At 40.9% G+C, this 23239-nt stretch overlaps 1 protein-coding gene across 8 annotated transcripts in view; it reads right to left on the bottom strand.

Annotated features, from left to right (window-relative positions):
• Window positions 1–23239, bottom strand: part of FYN (FYN proto-oncogene, Src family tyrosine kinase) — a 131656-nt gene that overhangs the window by 57216 nt on the left and 51201 nt on the right. For 7 of the 8 annotated variants that reach the window (XM_031611153.2, XM_090135878.1, XM_031611152.2 and 4 more), the window contains exon 2: window positions 20711–20780. The gene's annotated coding sequence lies outside the window, so the exon portion shown is untranslated. Of the gene's footprint in view, window positions 1–2327; window positions 2459–20710; window positions 20781–23239 lie in introns of those variants that run through there. The other variant, XM_090135877.1, reaches the window with a different exon arrangement.

The raw sequence follows: 23239 nt of genomic DNA, 5'->3' as shown, positions 1-23239 counted from the left end.
AGGGCAGTGGCTACTCAATTTGCTTCTCATACAGCTTGTCAATATCTAGATTTGGTGATTTTTAAGGACGTAGCACAAGGTCTTTGTTCATGCTGTCTGTCTTTAGCGAGGCCTTTGGCCAAAAATATTAATATCATCAATGTGTGGGGGGGACAAAGGCTGGGGAATGTTTGATTTGTGCCAGCTTATTTTAAGCTTCTGGTATGAACCCATCTATGATCGAATGCTGCAAAGTACATTCTGCAAATAATACATAAAATAATTTCAATTATTTGAGCTCAAACTTAGTTCACATATGCTGCTCTGAAGATTTTAAAGGCATTATATTATATAAAAATTTCATTACAGTTAATTATTCATGACTCTACAGATATTTTTCTGTTCAACAGTTTTCCAAACTTTCAGTCTCTTATTGATGCATGCTAAAACACAGCACAGTAAAGTTGTACTACTAGGTTACAAATACAGAGGGAGCATCCCATCTTATGTAAACTGGTCAAAGAACTTCTGCAGAGTGCACTAAACTAAACTGTGAAAATGTCAGGGAAAGAAGTTCCATCCAAATGTGATATTTATGTACCTATATGTGCATGCGCTCACACACATGCCACCACCAAACCAACTCTGCTAAACCTGGTAATCCTGTCAACAGATCTCAAGGCTCAAAAACAAATGTGTGATTGGCAGTTCTTTGTTCACTGAAGAGCAAAATTTTTGGAAAACTTGATCTTGATCAAGATTGCAGAGCTTCTAACAAAAGATGAATCAAAGCTGGATAAAGTACAGTCTGAATAGTGCATTTTTATACCTTAATGTTTGCTGTCCTCCCACATGCATTTTTCTCCCCCTTTCCTCTGGCACATCCCCATCTACATCCTACAGTACCAGGCTGTCCAGTTAAGCAGTTGTGCAAGCTTGCTTTTTAGGCCTTCTGAAAGCTTGCTTATGTGAAAAATGCAGTATTTTTCCACTTAGACTAGTGGAATCCACATATAGCTAGAATCCACAAATTTACTTCAAAAGAGAGAGTAGTTGTGGCTAATTCCTAAACAGAAATGCATAAAAGTAAGTATCTTTAACATATGGACTGACAAAAACCTTTCTGAAATATTAAAGTATAAACCAAATGCTAGGCTTGTCCTTTTACTCCAGACACACAGAGAGAGAATTAAATGGGAGAAGTGAGACTAATGATTCGCCTCTGTAACTCACCCAGGCCAGACACAGCGATGCTATGGAAGTTAATGCAATGAACCCCAGAAGTGTCACTTTCACGAATCTCAAGAGGCATCACTGACCTGAAGCTGGCTGCAGTTTCTGCCCCAATTCCAGTTTAATGTATTCCAGTTTGACCCTCAAGCGACAGTGCTGCCAGAGAACACACTAAGAAACAAATGCAGGCAATTGCTTTGACATAATTGTTTTGGATGCAGCCAGATCGAAAGTGCTGATGTAAACAGAGACTAGAAGAGGGTTTTACCAGGTCTCCTCTCCTTACTGAGGAAAACAATAAGAGAAAACAGAGCACTACCTAAACCCCAGCCAAGCACATGCTCACCTCTCAGCAGCAAAACTAACACATCTCACCTTAGAAATGGATAAACTAGATAAACACTTCCAAAGTGTCATATATATATATACACACAGCATTTGATTTATAGTTTAAACTTATATGATTTGTATATATAATTTGTTCTTTGTGCATGACACACATCTGTTCTGTGGATGATACTAATTTGAAGCTCCAGGAACAGAATAATTCAGTCCTTTATGATCATAGGACATTGAAAAGAGTTACAACACAGCTTCCTTCCATTAAAGCAAATTGTTTTTCTTCCTTTTCTCTCATTCTTCCAAACTTTGAGAGGCTGTATGGACCTGCTTTCAACACTATGGTCAGGATGACACATTTCTGCCCTACCACTCACTGAAACACCTGAGCTTATGCAATTTTGAAGCTGCATACTTTGGTGCTAGAGAACAACGAAACAGTGCTTATTTCTTTGCACAGGGACTGCAAGAAGAGAAGCTGGAAATATTTTTTGCAAAGGAAAGATGAATTATGGTAGGAAACCAGACCAAGGAAGCTTGAGAATAAAAGACTCAACTAACTGGTCACAGATGCTCCTGAAAAAAATTATGTATGAAAGACAAAGAGAAAAGAACACACAGCAGTAGTGTAGGTTTTTGGAACTCATAAGTGAAAACATGGAACACGGAACATGGCTCTTCCTTCAGATTTATGCAATGAATAAAGCACAAAGGAGCAAATCCCATGCTGATCTTTTCCTCTCTCTTTTACCTCATTTCCTAAGATATGCTCCCACCTTTGCTACTCTCAGTTTTCCTTTTCTCCCATTCCTCCAGCTGCCCATCAGTCCATTCAGCAGATTGCCTGTAATTGTATCACACAAAAACCAGATGAGATTCTCAAGGCTTCCCCTTTTTGTGTACCCAGAGTACTTCCAGCAGAGAAAGTCTTCTAAAGAAATTGATTCTCACTTCCCTTTTCTGCAGTTACTTGTGCGGGTCACTCTATCACAATAGAAGTCTGCATCCAACCATGATAGAGACAGATAAAAATTATAATTTTGAACATCCCTGAGAAACGAGGTCTTGGAAAGATGAACGAGCACGTATTACAGCCACTAAACTATTTGATTGATCCTGGGCATAAAAACCGGCCTTGTACAAATAAAAAAAGACTCCTGTCCTTCATCTCTCACCCTTTGTAGGATCCGCCCCCACAGCATAGCCATGAAGTATGATCCACAGCTTGCCTGATCATCAGAAACTAAAGGGCCTTTTCAGGTATGCTGGGTCTTACGTAAGTGTTTTTGCTGTCCAGGGAATTAGGATTTTAAGATCATCATCATCAGGAATTTTTAGTCACTGTAATGTTATGGTGTCTTGTGCAACCTTCCAGAAAGAAAACTTCGGATCTGCTACAGCAGAGTCAGATGACAAAGGCTGATCAAAAGTAAGACTCAATGTCCTTAGGAATTCCTGGAATTTCTCACGCTGTTGTGCTAATTTTTAAAGCATTTGTATAGGATGCAAAAGTATGGTTGAAACATTTTCCTAAAACCAGGAATGAGAAAAGCACTTTAATCAAAATAAAAGTTTTCTTGTATTAAATTGGATTCCCACTTCTGTGGCTGCTCTTGCAGTGCAATGACAGGGTGGTTAGCACAGCGTGGATTTAATAGCATTGTCAGACAACTTGAGGAATAGTGTTACAAACCAGCATTATTCTAGGCAGAGATAAATAAAGTATCTGCACTGCAGAATTAAAGCACATGGAATAGAGAGGATAAAATACGCATGCAATTTTGTCTAGATACACAGATGATACAAAACAAAAAACAGGAATCAAATGAACCTGTATCATTATGCTGCATGTCGAGTCAAGGTTTGTAATTCCTTCCATAGTGCAAAGCTGCAGTTGCTGACAGTCACAGCAGTTATCAGGCAGTGCATGCTCACCATCTTTTCGGAGCACTGCAGAGCTGATCAGCTGCACGCTTTGAATGCTTCCTTAAACATGCTGGTCTAATTGACTTCCAGTTTTCAGTGACAGTGTATTATCAGTTATTTGGATGCTGCAGGCTCTTACAGTACTTTTACAACAGGAAATGTTTATTCCATATGTAAGAATACTGCACTTAAAAGAAATAATGCAGGAAAGGAAAGAGATCTAATTTCTATTCTGCTTCCTTCCTTCTGCAGCGTGCCGCATTGAGGTGTTTGTTCCAAAACACTGATATTAGTTCAAGGCCAAGATTTTATTTACCCTGATCTTACAAAACAAGCCCGCAGGTAAATCATGTTCAAGCATCTCAAGCTGTTGTATTGCACTCACGTTAGTGTGATTTAGGTAAGTGGGCTGATAGTTTTTCTTCTCAAGGTTACTGAGCCTTTCATATCCATTTTTGCATCAGCACTATAGTTTTTAAGCTCCCATAAATTAAAAACACTTCCAGAAGATGGTGTCAGTTTTGAAGGGTCTTTCTCATGGTTCTGAGCCCTAGTATTCCATGCTGTAGGACAATGGCAGTTATGCTGCATTTAGGGACACTCACACAATGCCTTCATGAAAACTTGCACCCAATCCATGGGTTTTCCCCATGAACCACTGCTGAAAAAAATAAGACTAATTGTTACATTTTAATTCATTGCTTTGCAAATCCAGTTTTTATTTTAGGAAGTCTGAGATAGCCTTTTAAGAAGATATTTTCAGGCTTTCTCCTATAGATATCCCATTTATTACCACAGCCAACAACACACGTAATATTATAAATGACCATAAGCAACTGCCTCCTGTCTGCAAGCTAAATTGGCAAGAGACTCCGCAATGCTTCTTGGCCAAATCTGCATCAGGCAGACTGGTGAATTTTGGGAGTTTTGAGCATCAGCAGATTCTCAAACTGGCTGACCAGTGCTGACTGCTTCTTACTGAAGTACTTGAAAAGGGATAAACAGACAATTCAGGAAAAGATGCTGTTCTGAAGTGGATTGTACAGCTGCAGAAATAACATCCAGACTTTGTTGTATATTTTCTATGCTGTTCTGAACCATTAAAACCCTTCCCACTCCATCCTGTAGTTCTGGAGAGCTGACAGCACTACCTCGTTCATACTTGCGTGTTAGAGAGGTCAGGGAGTTTGACACGTAAATAAAATCAATGGACACTTCAGAAAGGTATGTTTCTTTCACTTATGACAGGAGTGGTGTACTCTTTTGGTAAGGCAATATTGTCCTTGAAATCCAGAAGTTTTCTCAAAGGATGGGCTGGGGCTTCTGCTTTTTGTTTCTATCTGAGCACTGTGAATGTCTTCAGTGCAGGTTTTCTTGTGAAGAAAAGATGCTACATGTTTTCTTTTGTACGTACTTCTCAGAGCAGTTTCTCAATGCCAGGAGCACAAATGTAACTGAAAGAGAACAGTCCCAACTTTGTCAGCTTCCCAGCACTATATTTTATATGCTTTTGTTTCCCTGCAAGCTCAGCACAGCTTTAGTGGCAGCACCCTGGTTCCCCCTGCCCCCCACAAGTGATACATATTAGTACATCTGTTTTCTCTGTAAAGTCTTTTTGCATTCTTTGCAGGGCACAGGAAGGATGTGGGCTCCTTTTCACATTCAAATAAGGCAAATTAGCCTTTGCCTGGTTCCTACAGTATAATGCTTATTTTACATTTAAGCGTGAGAAAAGGGAGGAAAATAAAACCCAATATGTTAGGTGGGTTACATGTTGCACTTTGGTACAAGCCTCACATAGCCTCCTTTTGCGAACTGTTCGCTACAGGAGATCACTGCTTAATGGGGTTCGAAAGTTTAATTGTGTAAAATGACTGAGTAGCTTGCACAAAGAAATAGCAGCTGCAGACACATTAAGTGTGAGAAAAGGCTAAAAATGCTAAGGTGAATCAGCAGGGCTCAAGCAATCCGGGAGAGACTTCTGAAGCACACTGAAAGTAACTTCCTGACAGATGACTGAGGAGCCAACCAGGGGAAATGCTGTGCTGGACCTTATGCCCACAAAGACCAGAGGATGTAAAGGTCAGGAGCAGCACTGGCTGCAGTGACCATGAGATGGATCACAACTCTGGACTTCAGGAGAATTGACTTTGGTCTCTTTAAGAATGTGCTTAAGAGAATCACATGGGATATAGCCCTTGAGAAAACAGAGGTCCAGCAGAGTGAATTGGTTTTCAAGGACCACCTCCTGCAAGCTCCACAGTGGTCCATCTCAGTATGCAGAAAACCAGGCGGTAGCAGCAGGACACCCATGTGGATAGACAAGACGCTTCTGACAAGAAGCAAACATAAAATGGGAGCATGAAAGATGGAAGCAGGGTCAGATGGGGTTAGGAAAGCCAAAGAAGCTGAATCTGGTAAGAGATGTGAAAAGCAGCAAGATTTTCTACATGTGTATCAGCAGCAAAAGGAAGACTAGGGCCCTCTGAACAGGTCATCAGTAGTGTGCCCCAGAAATTGATACTGGGTTCAATACTGTTTAATCTCATCATTAAAGATTAGGTGATGGCAGAGAGTACATCCTCATAAAATTTGGGAGCAGTATTTGATATGTGAGATGACTCCATGCCATTCATAGGTGCCTTGACAGGCTGGAGAAGTGTGCCAGTGGAAATTTCATGAAGTAGAGTGTGCAAAGTGATATGCAAAGTCTTGCTCCCATGCTGATGGCTGAGCAGCTAGAAAGCAGGAGAGAATCTGGGTGTTCCAGAGGGCACTATGTTGAATGTAAGCCAATAATCATCCTTATGGCAAAGATGGCCAACAGCATCCAGCAATTCAAGGGAAGGGATCCTTCCCTTTTATTCAGTGTTGCTGAGACACTTATGGAGTGCTGGATCCAATATGGGGCTTCCCAGTACAGAATACACAGAGACTTATTGGAGTGAGTCCAACAATGGGTGACAGAGCTAGTTACAAGATTGAAGCATCTGTCATATGAAGAAAGGCTGAGAGCTGGGACCTAGAGAAGAGAAAGCTCAGGGGGATCTGATCAGTAAGTATAAATGCCCAATGAGAGGCAGCAATGAAGACAAGGCAAGCCATCTCAGTGGTGCCCAGCGATAGAAAAAGAGACAACAGGCACAAAGGGAAATATAGGAAACATTATTTAAATGTAAGGAAAAAAACACTTGCACAATTAATAACTCCTCTCCTTCCTTCTAAAAACTAGGGACAAATGCAACAATTCAGTAATGTAACAAAAGTAATGTACACATTTTGCAGGGAAACTGTATGGTTCAAATTCCTGCTTTTCTATGTTCTAATGTGAATGGTAAGGCCAAGAAGATGGAAAGAAAAAACAAAGAGCTTCTTGGTGAGTAGTGGTTTACCACAGGCAGTTAGCACTAGGTGGCAATTCAGTGCAAACTCTTTATGCTGCACCGTCTTGCACACTTAATGCATGCTGTGCAGGAAAGGTAATAATGCACCCCATGTGCGGAAAATCGTTATGAAGTGGTCAAGATGTTATAAACATACACTTGGCTTTACTGATGGCAATTTCCCAGTACAAACAAACCCTTAATTCTGTTGATGCGCATATTTGACAGTTTGTAGAGAGAGCCTGAAGGAGTTCTGACACACCTGCTAATGCTCAGAAGTGCCTTCTCCAGCTCAAGTGCTGTTCTCATCTGTAATCTGGAATGAATCAGTCTTGCTGCAACTGATGGGCCAGGCCCTTGGCCTGGGGATGCATGGAATCCATGTCCCAAATCCCTGCTCTGCTCACAAACTACCCCTTGAAATAAGTAGTTACTGGTAGGTTTTTTCTTGGTTTCCCTTGTTCTGTCCTGAATCACCACACAATGGCCTCTTTTCTCAGCCTGCGTGTGAACAGCCACGCCATGCCCTCCCACTTGGCACCCTGGAGCCTCACGGCCTGCTCGGCTGGTACTGGGAAGCCTCTGAGGAGCAGCAAGAGCCTCTTCTCCCTCAGAGCTCACACTGGTTTTCAGACACCTGCCTGTTCAAAACACAAACGCCTACTGTTCTCACCCACCTCGCTCCCATCCGAAGCCAAAGGCATTCAAATTGATTAGTCCTGCAGCACACAACAGAACAGCTAACCTATTATGTGTGGCAGCCTGAATTCCCCTCTTCTAGCTCTCTCCTTACAGCAGCAGTGTAAAGCTCTGGCTCAGAGACCCAGAGCAGAGAGAACTCCAGTCAGATTTAGACTCAGACTCACCCGAAAGCCTTATCTTCCCTCAGTAGTAGGCTCTGGCTGTCCTGAAGCTGTAGGAGTAATGAAGCTCCTCAGTCTGACACCCTTTTTGCTGATTTACCCAAAGTGTTGTTCCAAAGGGATACACGGAGGGACTCAAACAATTCAGGAATTTCTTGAAAACAGTGAGGGTATTTTAGGCATCCTCGGAACAGTCCATTTCTGCCTACTGAGGCGCCCATTGCATCTTTAATTCATAATTTCCATTGTGGCCTGCTAAAATAATTAGATTTATTATTCCTGTCACATGTCCTTTCTGCAGATGCTGGGAGGGTGTGGGAGAGGGAAGAGAAAATTAGTTATCAATCACCACTTGCCAAGAGTAGATTAAGACGTATACATCCCTGCGTAAAAGACTCAAGGGAGTTTCATTTATTCCTCTTCCTCTCGGTTATATTTTGCTTCTGTTCTACAACCCTTGTTCTCTGGCTGCACTCAGTCACAACCCGCCCGCAGTGTACAAGCTGGAGAGTGGTAAGCAATGCTGGCCCTCTTCCTTTTCATCATGAGATTTCATTTGGACTCCCTTTCCCAGGCCTCAAAGCACAACTAGTTTCTGACAGCAGAGAGGAGAACAAGAAGAGAGTTCATCTTTAGTGATGTGATAAAAATCACTCTCTCACACAGACAACTGGAAAAGGATTTCAAAAGAGCTGTTGTGCCAAGAACCTGATAGCAAAACCTGAAATTAAAGCCAACCCACACCTTCCTGTTCACAGACAAAGCTCTTTCATTTTTTTTCCTGGCGCTCCTTCTTCTTGACTAATTCTACCTGGGACTAAAACGTAAGTCACCATGGAGCACATCCTGCCACCAAAACATCCAGTGCTCCAGAAAGGGGCCACCAACAATTTCCATAATAAAAGCATTACATAGGAGGTCACCTCATCTCTCTCACTTAAGGAAAATAATAATAAAAAAAATTACAAGTAGTAAAAGCACAATAAGCAAACAGGTTGGAGAGAAAGGATAGGAGAACAGGGATTTCAGGGATTTGGTGCAATGGAAGCCCTGAGGAGCGTGCAGGTGAGGGAGCAGCTGGGAAGGAGGACAGGCCGGCAGCTCGAGCCCCAGCTGGGCCTGTGCCATCTGGCAGCTGCACGCGGCTGGCTGCCTGTGGGCTGTGCAGAGAGGAGGGATGAGCCTTTAGGGGAGGAGCCATCCGATAAATCATTAATGAATGAAAGTATGAAGTAATCTGTCTGCCTAGGAGGCAGAATCGTCTAATAATGAGAATGATGGCCTGGGAAACCAAAGGCGAGGTGCTGTTTCCACCCAGTGTTTAAGAAGATTGACCTGCCTCCTTATACGTTGAAGGGCTACCTTCTTAACATCAACACAGTAAAACCAAGATAAAATATGTTAAAATATGATAATAACATTTACAGATCCATTTGCAAAATCTGCAGCCCCTGCTCCTCTTTTGTCACAGGCAGTGCACAAAGACAATACCTGTTCCCATAGACAGCTCACACTAAAACAAGGGGTTTCTCAAAGCTGTAACAAACCTAGCATGACCTTTTGCCAGTGCCGGTGGCATTTAATTTGAAATCGATTAACTATATACACAGTGCTAATTACCCAGAGGTATTTTTGATCAATCTGACTGCTGGTTGGAAATGTATGTGTATGCCTTTGTGCGAACAGTCACACTCTGCTATCCCTGTGCTCTGTGAAATGAAGCTCAAGAAACAATTCTGGAAGGTACATTCATGTTTGCAGCAATAGCTGCAGGGGGACTGGGCACATTCAGCTAGAAAGTGATGAGGTTGTCAGGGAAGGGTCAGGAGGCTGGCATGGGTTGTTTTGCACAGAGACCTAGCAAGATGTGTCATGCAGCATAAAATCAATATGGGCCCTGCATGAAAAAGCAGTCATCAATTTTGTACAAATCTCAGGCTTATTTGGAAAGATCCTCACAAGGTGATTCTTGATTCGTGTGAAATCTTAAGCTCTTCTCTCTTTCCTCTATCTTTAAAAAAAATCTTAAACATTCAGGGATTAGGAAGGCTTTAACATAAACACCCAAGGCACAAATCAACACAAATCCATCTAATGCTGGAGCAGTTACGAGGTAAGTGATACAAGTGTTTTATCATTCAGTGTACTGATAAGCTAAGATTTTCCAGAGCAATGTGTAGATTGCAGTGGAAACCATAATTAGAAGACATATGGTCATGAGCAAACCTACATATATGGAAACCCAACCAAGCCTCTGAGCAGATCTGCAGGGTTTTACTGCATGCCTATTTGCAGCACCGAAGCCAATTTTAATTATCCTGCCAAACCCTACTGAGCCACAACAAGGTTATTACCGCTTACCAAAGGATCTGTTCAGGCAATTTTACAAGGAAATTGCTTGTGCCTAATCTAATCACTAAGAAGTATTTAAAATTATGTTCGGCCTAAAAAGACCAACAAAGAAGCAGGAAGCTCTGAAAGGTTCAAGAAGCTTCATAAGGCTGTTACTGTAAATCACGGCAGCAATTTGGAGATGAGCTCTCTGGAGAGACTCCAAGTCATAATCAGATGCTGTATTTCACAGAGAACAAACAGAATGCAGGTGAGATGACTTAAAGAGCACAAAAGTAAGATTTCTCACATATATAAGCTTTCTACTGGTGACTGAATACATTTACATAATAAGTGGGGTTTTTAAATTATCGACTGGTGATGTCACACAGATTTAAATAATCTGCAGCACCAGTCTCTGCTACTTGCAAGTCATATCTGACACTTTAAAAAGCCTTTGAAAATGATTTAACTGCGCTCCATTCAAGAATTCTGTTTCTCAAAATTTTTTTTTTAAGCATAGGATGAGCAACATCTATAAAGTGTAACAAGTGGATTGTGATGATTTGGATTTTTCCATTTCCTTGCAGAGGAACAGCACACAGCATCAGAAGGAACTACTTCTGTAAATTACAGAAAGTTTAATTGGAGACTGCTGGACCTTTTAAAGCTACAGTCAAGCTTATTAGCACAACAAATATATAGCATTGCCTACCAAGTAACCATAGAAGTACTCTGATGGAACCTTTGCTAGCTTATGCTTTGCCAAACTGACTGAGAACGGCTTCCTATCAGCACTGTTAGCAGCACCTGCTTTGACATGTTGTGTGGACTGCCATGATTTCAACTGCCGTTTCTCTTGCTTTTGCTTATGTGTTCTGGGTGAGAGAGGAAGAAAAAGAAAGAAGGTAAAAGCTCCCTTCACACTTCACCACTCTACTGACATAGATTAGTCTAGGATAGATGACCTGAATTCAAACTGGTTAAATACCAGAAAGGGAAAGTCATGAGCAGACAAAGCGAGCTCCAAGGGGATTTATCTCAGAATTTCAGTTTTCTGGTGCTTCACCCAACACCGACTTGCAGAGCATATTAAATTTGCTGCTCTCCCTGTCTAGTATCATTAGAGAACTGTCCATCAAAGAATAGATTTCTACCAGAGCTAGTTATCAACCTGAAGAAACAATACAGCTAATCACCAGCGGTGCCTAGGGCACCTTCTTCTTCCCCCACCACTGAACTGAAAATAGTTTTGTGTTGTTTTTTATTTTATTTATTTTTAAATAAGGAGAGTTTGTGTCTAGGTGACATGTAGGAGCATCTGCAACCCAGAAGAATCTAAAGCTACGCTATAAAGCTTCTGGAATATATCGCAGACATAAAAGATACAAAGGAAAAAGAAGAGAGCAAGACATTGAATATATTCATGGGTATAATCTAAAAGAAAATAAATATTCCAGGAAAAATAAATACCATGGATTTCAATAAATCAATAAATACCATGCTGGTTGCAATGGAGTAAAGCAGTAGTGATAATTTGATGCAAAAATTCTCTACACAGAAGCACCCTTACAACTCTTGCTGTACCAAGTCAGTAGGTTTGCCCGGTATTGGTCTCATTGTGTTTGTGAGAAGCTTTCCTAGAGAACAAGAGGTGGTTAAAAGTCATGGCTTAGGAATTTTTTTTTAAATCTAAAATACAGCTAGAAACCACTGTGCCTTTTTTTTATGTCCCCTGCGGTACATGGGACTTTCAATGATGCCTCTAATATACGCCTTAAAGGGAAAACACACATTTCTTTTGATTGCTGTAAAAGTCGTCTGGTAACACAGGATTAACAATCCCCATTTCCCCTAAAATTTAAAACTGAATTCTTACATAAATTCACCCAAATCTCACTTGCATAAAAGCACACCTCAACACAGTTGCAAACGTGGAGACCTGAGCTGGATGGGAAAGGCAAAGACTGAGATTTCTCTGTGTGTGAGTTCTTCCCAAGCACACCCACCTTTGCATGACTGGGGGCTCTGACCTCCCTCCCGGGAAGTTGAGTCCCTGTGACCCAGAGCCCTGTCCAACATTTGTCTGCTGGGATGCCTTCAAGGTGGGATGTCTAACACATATTGCACAGCATGTTGACCTTCTAGACACTGCTGTAGGAGAGATTGCAGGCAGGATGTTACATCTTTCAGTGGGCATGAGCCACTCTTTCCAAGCCATGAGCCATAGCTTTGCTTCTGCTATGTCAATTTAGAACAGTGCTCACTCTCTTCTGAAGCACTTCTAAAGCACTTGCCCTTATAGACAGTCTAATTCAGAAAAGACAAGGAAGACATATCCTGTCATTTACAGCTGTGCATGCTGATCCTCTAACAACTTCTAATGACATACAGGAAAACTGATGGTTAGACTCAAACTAAGCTTCCCTATGTAATTATAGTAATTTAAAGGGCAAAACTCAAGAGCAAAACTTTTTAAAAAGCAAATGTAATAATCTTGGGCTCCTGCAAAGATATGTAGAATGTAACAAAATGGTTATAGGGGATACCTTAAAAATAGGGTGGTACATGTTGCATGGTGTTTCCAGAGAACAAAAAAAAAGCCACTTCCATCATATGCAGATTGGTTTCTCTGTGTTCTGACAGATTTGGCATGATCACCATGGTAGAAAACAATGAGAAGACTACAGGATCTATCAGCTGTCAGTCTCTACATTTTCTCTATGTCTACAGATATATTTGGAGATATTCTGCTCTAGAGATAGAGCAAAATTTCACGTACTGGGTCTTCTTTCAGCCTCTACCTTAGATGAAAAAAAAAAACATACAAAATTGTTTGAACTCATCAAGTGTAAATGGGAAGAAAAAGGGGTAAAGGGATTATGACAGTAAATGGTGTGCACTGGGAGACTAGTGTCCAATAATGTAGAATTAGCTTTGGGGCAAAAAATGGATAATTCCTAAATTCCATATGGTACAACAAATATCAAAGCTAAATGAAAACTTTCCTAAACTGATGATTTGGTTCAATTACAGCTCACCAAAATGAGCATCCAGCAGCAATGGGTGCTGATGCATCGTGATGCAACCATGGGCTTCAAGAATATTATATTGTAATCTGGTATAAGTTCTCACTGAAAAAAGACAAAACTTTTAACAGATGACAAAAGAGGATGAGAAACGACTCATGTTTACAAAGTGCAGTGGAAGTTTCTTTCCAGGCTGTCTTCTCTCAAAATAGTATCTTAATTGCATGAATGAGAAAATTCATGAACCAAAGACCAAAACAATGAACTGAAGTTTCAGGTCACATCTGAGCCATATATACACTTTTTAGCTAGTAATTTTGTAAAGAACCTAAAAAGTCTTGTGCCACTTATATCCTTGTATTTGCTGGTTTGGGATTGTTATGATTCTTGTACAACTTAAATTCAATGAGGAATACGGTTAGTTAAAAAAAACAAAAAAACAAAAAAAAAACAATGCAAAGTCTACATCAGTATGGCTGTTACAGGATTACAGGATACCACCTCATAATAGCAGGAAGGCAGGATTCTCACCTCTCTGAACACTATTCAAAACCCTCACAGACTGACCCTACTAGCTTTTGTATTTCTCACTACAGCTGCTGCATGACATGATCAAGGCTGCACACAATCTTCAAGGCTTTTCAAGCTTTTGCTGGAGGGAAAATTTCAAAGCAGACTTCTCCTTGTCTCATAGTACTAGATAGCTGGGTAGAAATGACATTTACACAGTTGAATCTTTTATTATTTTCTCTTCCCTAAAAACAACAGGAGCAGTGTGGCTTGCTGTATTAGATAGATCCTTGTATGTGGGCACAGTATAGGTATAAAGGTCATGAGGACAAAACATCCTTTATTAGGAAGGCGGCAGAAGCCTCTGATAGCTCCGAGGTTTTCAGGATGATACAGCATAAACACAAACTTTTTATGAATTTCAGCTCATGGGTACTGTCTAAAAATAGGTATTTTCTAACCAGTGGTTTCCCTGATAACGTGCCTTGGGAGGAGCTGGCTTTCCTGGAGTCCCTGTGCTGCTCACTGCTGGCAGCAGGAATGCTGCAGGATGACTCAGAGAGCTCTGACAGCGCTTTCCGTGGGGCCGACTGAGCGTGACACATAGAGCAGGAGTCTCCCCACCTCTGATCACCTGGATTGCTTCCCAGGCTTCCTTTTATCTTTGGGCTCAGCAAACTGATTAATATAAATAACTCCATGTGCAAAAATACCCAGCTTTGGTAATCTACAGTGAGATCTCACCGCTTCTTCATGCTCTTTCACATGCAGTTTCATTGCGTTCATGCCACAGAAGCATTTAAACAAGAGGGAGATGAAGAACTGCAGCAGCGTGCTTATGCTGCGAGGTGGTAAAGACACTTATGTCTTCGAACCTCTTACTGAAGAGGTAAATTGCCTCTATGCAAAGTATTTAGTGCCCAACGTGAAGTTTTGCAAAAGGCACAGAGCAACAAGCCCCATAGTAACTACACCTTCTGGATACTTCAGCACCCTACACTACACCCCGATGTTTTCTGTCCTCCATTTAGCTTCAGCAGCTGCTGACATACTTGACTGATAAAACAATCTCCCAAATGATTTTAGCCCTAAAATCTATTAAATCCATGAAGTATTGATGAGACAGAATTAATGTCGAGAGAATTACATTAACTGCCCCTTTCCTCCTGGATTCCAGAAAATAAACCCTAAAAATAAGTTGGCACATTGGCTATATTGTAAAACTGCACATTTGTGTCAGGAAGGGGAAATTTAATCCTATCCACTCAACTTAGGCTCTATCTGTAGATGTATTTAGTATTGCAACATGCAGTCTCACAGCTACTGCCTTATCTGCTGCCCAGAAATCACAGTCTCTGGTTCCTGTAATCCTGTGCCCAGTCCACACTGCACTATGCAGCACACCATGCAGATCCCACTCCCTGCCTCTCCCACAGATTGCTGCGTGGTGGTGACGTTACCTACTAAGACCCCATTGCTGCCTGATTATAAACTTGGAACAAACAGCTTCCAGCTTTGGCAGTCTTCTCCGTGCTGGATGTTTGCTGTGAGATTTTTTCCTTTCTTTGTTGCCATTTTGGATTTTTGGCATGACTTCAGCCCAAATTTTTCAAGCTAGTCCTGAAACAAGGCATGGGAAATTGGAGTGATCTGTCCATGCTAAAAGCCTCTGGTCAGCCCTTGAACAGCCTGAGAGGTTTTGTGATTTGGAGGAAAAACTTGTATGCTGGCAAGGTAAGATCTTTGTATTTTGATCTCTGCATTAAACTCCTAAGCATGACCAAACTACCAACTTCTGAAAAAAAAAACAACTAATGAATTACTGACCCTTGAAGAAATAAATCTCTATTTGCATGGGCTCATTGGAGAGGTGACACTTCCTAGCAACTGGAGACAAACTCTACAATCCTACCATTCTGCTGAATGCTGCACCTACACTTCAGTCATGGTATGAGCTGGGTATGAGCTGGATATGAGAACAGGTACAAGTCTGCTCTGTATCTGAATCCAATAGAATCCTACCACTGACAGGCTGGATGGCAGTGACCCTTATGGTGCATTACACAACTGTTTTTATTTGGTTTTCCACAGGGTGTGGAACAGAAAGTATAAGGACAGGCAAATGTGATGGAGCAGGAGTTTTTGTATCAAGTGAACAGTGACAAAAATACCCTGAAGCATTCACTGAAAAGAGCAAAGTTGATGCAACATTCCCTAAAGCAAACATGTGAACTTGCAAATTTAATGCTCTTCTTTCAGCAGAGCATTTGGAGAGTTTGTTATCTTGAATTTTAAAAAAGCAAACAAAACAGTTTATCACTTGCAAAATTCCATCATGAATCTTCAAGATACTGTAACATTATGATTCAAAGATTTCTGTCATTGAGCCAGCTTAGAAAGCCAGGAAGTGCAGCAGAATGTAGCACTCTGCTCCAATTGCTGTCCTACCAGTACTTCCTTATCTCTTCTCCAGTGGATAAGGCAGAAGGATCCTCCAGACAAGTGACCCACAGATCAATTCTATTTGGACTGTCTCAACTTCAGTACAAAACAAAACCCAGCTAAACTGAAAGATGTGAGGGAATGGCCTTAAGTTACACTGGGGGAGGTTCACGTTGAATGTTAGGAAGTTTCTTCTCAGAAACAGTGGTGAGGCAGTGGCACAGGCTGTCCAGAGAGGTGGTGGAGTCACCATTCCTGGAGGTGTTCAAGAAATGTGGAGATGTGGCACTGAGGGACATGGTTAGTTGGCATGGTGAGGATGACTTGACAGTTCGACTAGGTGACCTCAGAGGTCTTTTCCAATCTTAGTGATTCTGTGATTGCACGAGACTTGAGAGCGAGCTTTGGAAAACACTTAGAAGAACGCATGAGAGAGGCTGAGACACAAAGTTCTCTGCTGCCAAAGGCTGAGCTGCAGCTTCCCTGAGTGGAGTAATCTTGCACAAAAGTGTGACAACACTTCCCATATATTATGGCAGGCTAAATTCAACCCAATTTGGTCTAGAGACATGCAGTGCTGAGCAGGGGACAAACTGCATTCCTTACGCAACTTATGGACCAACTTTAACATTTACCACACCCAGGACCAACAGGCACATCTTTCAGATGGAGTAGACTGGAAGAGAAAAAACAGGCTAAAATTGAGGGAATTACAAGCATAGCATTGCAAATCGTAGTAAAATCCAACATAATTTAAATGCTCCAGAGTTTCCACACACTTTCCTTCCTAAGGATGCATGATAATTATCAGCCCACAAGAAGAAATAATGAATTTCCACAACAGAAGCACATCAAGAGGTGCATCAGTGCCCAAATTAATGACTCTGGAAAACTAAAAGCTACTGGAAATAGTACCAAACATGCCAGGTCATCCATAATAACAAGGAACAGCTAATGATTCTGGCAAAGCCTCTTGTGGTTGTGGCAGAATTCAGGTAAAAAAGTTATGGTGGGTTGTTTTTGCACTGAAGAGTGCATATTCCAAGCTCTCGGCAAATAACACACAGTCGATCTATAATACTTTATGTCAGAAACCTGACAAGGAAGAAAAATCACCATGAGAAATTCTATATTCTCTTTTTGGTAGTCAAAATGTCAATTTTGAAATTTGACCACAGATGTCAATAATTATGCCATGGAGATTAGACACACAGGAACCTACAGAGGAACACAATATTTTCTAAAGGTAATCAAACTTACTATGCATCAAGTTACTGAGAATTTGTTTTAACATAATTTCTAAAAATCAAAGCAAGCACTATCTGCTAAGAGAAGAGGAATCTGATAGTCCTTAGTGGGCAAAAAAAAAAAAAAAAAAATCCAACCCAAAACACTAGAGGAGATCTTAGCAGCTAAAATCCAAATTTTTTAATGATATAACCAGCCACAGAACCTGATAAATAGGGACAAAACACCACGTACAGAATAAGTCGTGCTCAGACATGCAAAAAAATCTTACAAAAGGCCTGAGTTTCAAGGGGCATTCAGACTGGCAAAGAATAGGGGAAAAAACTAAAACACAGATCACTCCAAAGTTTTCTTTTGTACTTCAGCTGTGCTTCTTGCAGTTGTGTCAGTGTTTTATATGACGGAGAGAAGGCCACTCAGTGACCTCCCACCAAACATCATGTTCAGTACCACATGGGTCAAACACCTAAGTGCCAAGCAGCATTTGCTCAGACATCCACAAGGCTGCTTTACAGAAATCTCATCAAAAGAGGTCTCTGCTCACACTGCTCAGGAAGATACCATCAGCTTAGCTGAGTGAGTTTTAAATTAATCAAGATTTCCCTCAAAGCACTCAAGTGTACTTTTCTGATCAGCTCTTAAATCCATTATGAAGCTTTGAGCTGGAGGCTGTATGACCCTTTCTAGGACTTTGATCCAAGATGAGTGAGTGACCTCTGTGCCTCTGAGCTTAGCTACTATGTCAGGATAAATTCAAAGTGCTCTCTTAGTGTCCAGACCTTCCTGGATTTAGTGGGTTAGGGACAGAGACCAGACAAAACTCTTTCCTTGCCATAGGCAAACTAACAGTGGGGACAAAGATGTTTCAGAGATCCTTACAGACCAGAAACTGATACCTGATTATTCTTCTTCAAAATGAGATTTTGCAAACAATTTGAAGTGGGAAGAAGAGAAGAAACAGCTGTGAAAACAAGCAAAATTTGCAGAGTCTGTTTACATATTATAATAGCTCCAGGAAAACAATATTAAATTATTGTGCAAAATCCTGGAACATGAAGTACCACAAAGCGAGCTCCAAACTGGCTCAAAGAAATTCTAGAATGTATACAAACCAACAGTGAGAACAGTGTCTTTTTACTTTTAACTTCTACAAGAAGTTAAGAAGTTTTCAGGAATATCACTTTCTCCTTGGTTCTGAGATTCAGACAAGTCAGCAGCCATGCTCCCCAAGTCTGACCATGAACTAAAAGTTGAACAACACTGTGCAAATAGATCCTCAATGAACCAGACTGTATTTTTACCCCCATTAACAAGTCTACTGCATCCATGTGACACCTTATTTCTTTGGAGCCACAGGATGCAGCATCCCTGATCTGGGGCTGGAAGGTTCTTCAGCAAAACTCTTCTCTCACAGGCAGAGAAGATGCAAGCTACACACTGATCAACAGTGAGTGATAACAATGAAAGCAACAAGGAAGTACATTTTCACTCTGAGGACTGTCAGATATAGGAACAGGTGCCCAGAGAAGCCTCCACCCTTGGAGCCCAACTGAATTTTGAAAATCAAGGCCCCGATCAACCTGATTTTATAGGATCTGATTCAAGGGGGCAAGACGCCAAACAGCAGTTTCTTCCAACCAAAATTATTCTCGTTCCAATGAATGTGTTTCTTAATCTCTTTCCTCTTGCTGCTCTCGAACTATGTTATTTCATTGGGCCTAGATCACTGATGCAACTTTGAAGGGAAATTTAAACACAACAATTTCTTTACCATGTCTGCCCATAACCTTATTTTCCTTTATGTTACACAGCAACACTATTTTGCATTACAATGCTGCTCCTTGACCTGTGAGCAATACAGCTTCATCACATGTCACACAAAGATCACCCAATATGTAAGGACATCAGACAACTTATACTACCAAAGTCTAGTAGCTATCATCAAAAAGCAAACTAGATATAGATCTTCTCTTGCAGCAACAGAAAAAGCACAAAATCTCATGTGATGCGAGTTCATGCAGCTGTTCTATAGCTCATCTTTGGACATACAAGTAGAGAGAAAATTACTTAAAAGAATGGCAGCGTGGTTTACCCAGGTATAGCTGTACAGGTCTTTTCAAGCATTTGGCAGAATTTTTTTTTAATTTTGATCTTAATCATTTCATTTTTTCTTCACTTTAAGACTATACTTTCTGCAGAAGGCTAAATGATCTACATTTAAACATCTGCTAGATAATCCAGATTCTTCTGTATGATGTAACAACATCTGTTATTTCTTTTTTAAATGGCAGAAAGGAACAAGTGTTCTCATAGGGCCAGTCTTTGATTTGGGGTTTTCTACCCCTGCAGGCTATCTTACTCTGAAGTCTTTTGTCAATGGAGAATAAGCTGGTTTTCATCTACAATCTGCACACATTGGCTGAAGAAAACATTCTAGTCCAACACTCTTCTTGGCCAAGAGAAAAAAGAGACACAACCTTCTGCAATTTTTTTCCAAGGGTGCCAATGATCAACAGGTACCAGCCACAGCTGCATACACTGAGTCTCTGAGAGGGAAAAGCAAGGTAAGTCTACAAACCATTGGGGATCTGCTGCTTTGTTTTGTTTTTGCTTGTTGCTGGGATTATTATTATTTTTTTAGGTTTGACTAGATAGAAAAAGAGAAAGCTACAAAGAGTTTTCTCAGGATTACTTCCCTCCTGTTGGGGCATGTCACTAATTATCTTCCACTCTTTAATGCCTCCTTTCTTGTCACAGTGGCATAACTCAGGAACACAGCTATGCTGTACACAACATGCCATACTACCACTGCAGCCCACATCAACCTGTAGGAAGCTGTTGTCTCTAGAAGTGTGCACGGAACAATCAGAAGCAGCAAAGCCTGTCACAAGAAATAGAAAGGAGGAATGGGAAACCTGGTGCATCACACAGGAGCACTGACTACCTCCTTACGTCACAGTGATGAGCAAATCCTTCTAGCTCCATGTGGAGGCTGTGGGACTGGATGGAAAGATTTCACACTGACTAGACATCCCCACTGCTCCCTCTGCGTTATTGTTGCTGCTCATGTTTCTTACCTCTAGCATGCTTTTTGGTTCCCTTGTTTTATAATTAGGCTTTGGGTTTCTTCTACTAGTTTTCAGCCACTCCTCAGCTGAATGTAACAGCTACAAACACAATAAGCAGATGCCACAGGAGCAAATGAAACTGCATTCCTTGCCTTGAGGCCCAGCATGCTGCTTTCTGTCAGTGCTTCTCATACTGTGCATCTCCATACCAGAGGAAAAAAAATACATGTAATCAGCTACAGCTTTGTGAGCTGCATTTCCCATCAAGTAAAAAAAAAAACTAAACTGAAATAAAAGCTAGCACAATATTTCTGAAATTTTCATTGAAAGCCAAAACTGATCAAGACTGCAGCACTTACCAGAATTTCGCCCCCAAGAGAGCAAGTTTACATTCACCACATCTCCTCAAAAATGGCTCGAAAACATGCCCTGCAAAAAAACGAGAAAGGGAAAGAAAAAAGTTAGTGACTAGAATGTCACAAATTGTTACACTTCTTTCTCACTCCGTAAGCATTTATCACCAAACTTCCACTGTTTTTCCAGTTTTAGGGAATGAGGTAATTGGATTTGATCCCTCACAACGAATTATTACATTCCACCAGTATTATGCAAAATATTAAAATAATTGCCGGATTCCTTCTGACTGCTCAGACACATGTCACTGCCATGACAGCTCTTCAGACACCAAGGATACAAGGTCAACAACATGAAACAAGCTGCAGCGTAAAGCAAACATGCCAATTATTTTAGATCAGGTCCCAAAGAATTGGCCAACCTGAGGTCTCCTAGTGAGTTTGCCTTACCAACGTGTTTTCAAAATGTGATACACATAATGCTCTCGACAGTCTTTGTGTTGGAATATTACACAAAGGAAAAAAAAAGGGGGGGGGGGAGGGGACAGTTGTGCCACATTACATTTTTTGACAATATTAATTGTCTCCTGTTCTCTAAGAGAACAAAGAGGGAGAAGAACTAACAAAACGCAGTATCCAGTTTGACACACGCGAGGGCCAGCCTGAATAACAAGGAGAGCAGAAGTGACAAATGCCATCATTTAGCCAACGCTGAGTAAATTTCAAATGACAGCTACTCCTTATTTTTCCTCGAGGCGAAATCTTTGAAAGAACAGCTCACGGAGCACAGCCTGAAAATGATGTTAAAACATTTATTTTGCAAGTCCCTAGACGATGGAGGAGCTGTGATTTTGCTGGTATTCAGCTCTGGGAATGATAACCGTGCAGCAAATGGAGAAGGACACACATTTCAGTGTGTGTCCAAACTGGTGAGGTCAGACTGAACTTGAACTGCTTTCAGAAACACTCCCATTCCCTCCCAAGTACAGAGCTGAATTTTCCACGAGAGAGGCATCTGTAAAATTAATGCTGAATGAGTAACTTTACAACTGTACACAGATGACTTAGAGGCCTGCATTATTGATGGAGAAAACCTGCCTCAGCTGCAGCAGCAGCAGATCTTTGCGGCAGTGCCTTTCCTGAAGGATGCTGTAAGCATTGTGCAGGAAATGAAGAGGCAAGACTTCTCAGCTCACATTACTTTTACTGGTCCTTGTTGCATGAAAAGCAGCTAGGAAAATAAAGTCACTCTTCAGGAATAACCAAAGAAATTTTATTTAAATTATGGCAACTGGGCTACACTGTTCTAAATCTCAGTTAGAGAGCAGACCTCTAATTTCATAAGGCTGAAACGTCATTTTGGGTGGAGAGTTCAGGGTGGGGAAAGAAAGGAATAAAAGAATGTAAAAACTTCAGAAGAGGCTTTTGTGCAAGATTGTAGGAGTAGACATTTTTAATCACACAACTGCAAAACAAAACATCATCTTCCTTGCTTGCTTTCTTAGTTTAGTGATTGAAAAAAAGAAATGAAAACCAAATAGCTTGGATAAACTAAGGAATAAAGGAAAAAACACAACTCCTCCTCCCCCAGTATCTATTGTACAGCTTGGCAGAATACATGAAAACACTGAAAAAAAGATGGGTCTTAACTGCTTTGCTCAGACTCGGGGAAGGTGGTTATTATTCCAGTGCCATCCATTTCCCTCCCTAGCTTCCAGGCATTTGGCCTGGAAAGCAAAATCAAGTCAAGAGACTACTTCTGCCTTCCAACTAATTGGACAGCATCTGCATGCAGAAAAGTTGGAAACAGGAGACAAGCCGTGTTCGAAACAGACCGATAGCACCTCAGCTTCAGATTAGCTCATTATTTCCTTCTGCACCAAGAGACTGGCTTAATAATTCCCCATGGAGAAAATTTTCCTTCTACCTATGTAGAAGGAATAGTTCTCTTTCTTGAGGTCTTTGAATAATATCACTTATCTCCAACATTTGACAATCGCTTCTCAGAAAAGTGAGACTGACTTTACTGGCTTTGGAGAATTCAGCATAGAAGGTGCAAATAAACAAACACAGGCTTTGAGATGCACTAATTTAGCTTTTTCTTTTTTTTTCTTTTTTTCTTTTTTTTTAATTAGTATAATAAATAAAAGAGACAACAAAAGCTTTGCCTGATCAGAATTACTAATGGAAGAGAGCTTTTCTCTGCTCTTCTTGGGAAAAACTGGAAGTAACCATGTGACTGTTCATTGAACAGTACACATCTTTTGGAAAAGGCCATTTTTGCAAATAGTTCTTATAACAGAAAGCATTTACCATAAAATGCATTGATTTGCTTCACTATGAAGGGTTGGCTAGAGGGTACAGAGGTATAACCTAATATTCAAAAAGCTGCTGGCACCAACTGAATGGAATATGGTAAAAGTTCAGGTTTGTTACCACACCCAGTGGAAGAGTGGGGAAGGAAGAAGAAATGATGCAGGAAAAGTGTTGATGAAAATCTTTTCTGATGAAACTCACAATTGAATTCCCCCTCCA

Source organism: Phasianus colchicus, chromosome 2, assembly GCF_987193195.1.
Source record: "Phasianus colchicus chromosome 2, bPhaCol1.hap1.1, whole genome shotgun sequence".
Lineage (NCBI taxonomy): Eukaryota > Metazoa > Chordata > Aves > Galliformes > Phasianidae > Phasianus > Phasianus colchicus.
The sequence above is the reverse complement of the archived record's forward strand: the minus strand, read 5'-3'. Positions and strand labels throughout refer to the sequence as shown.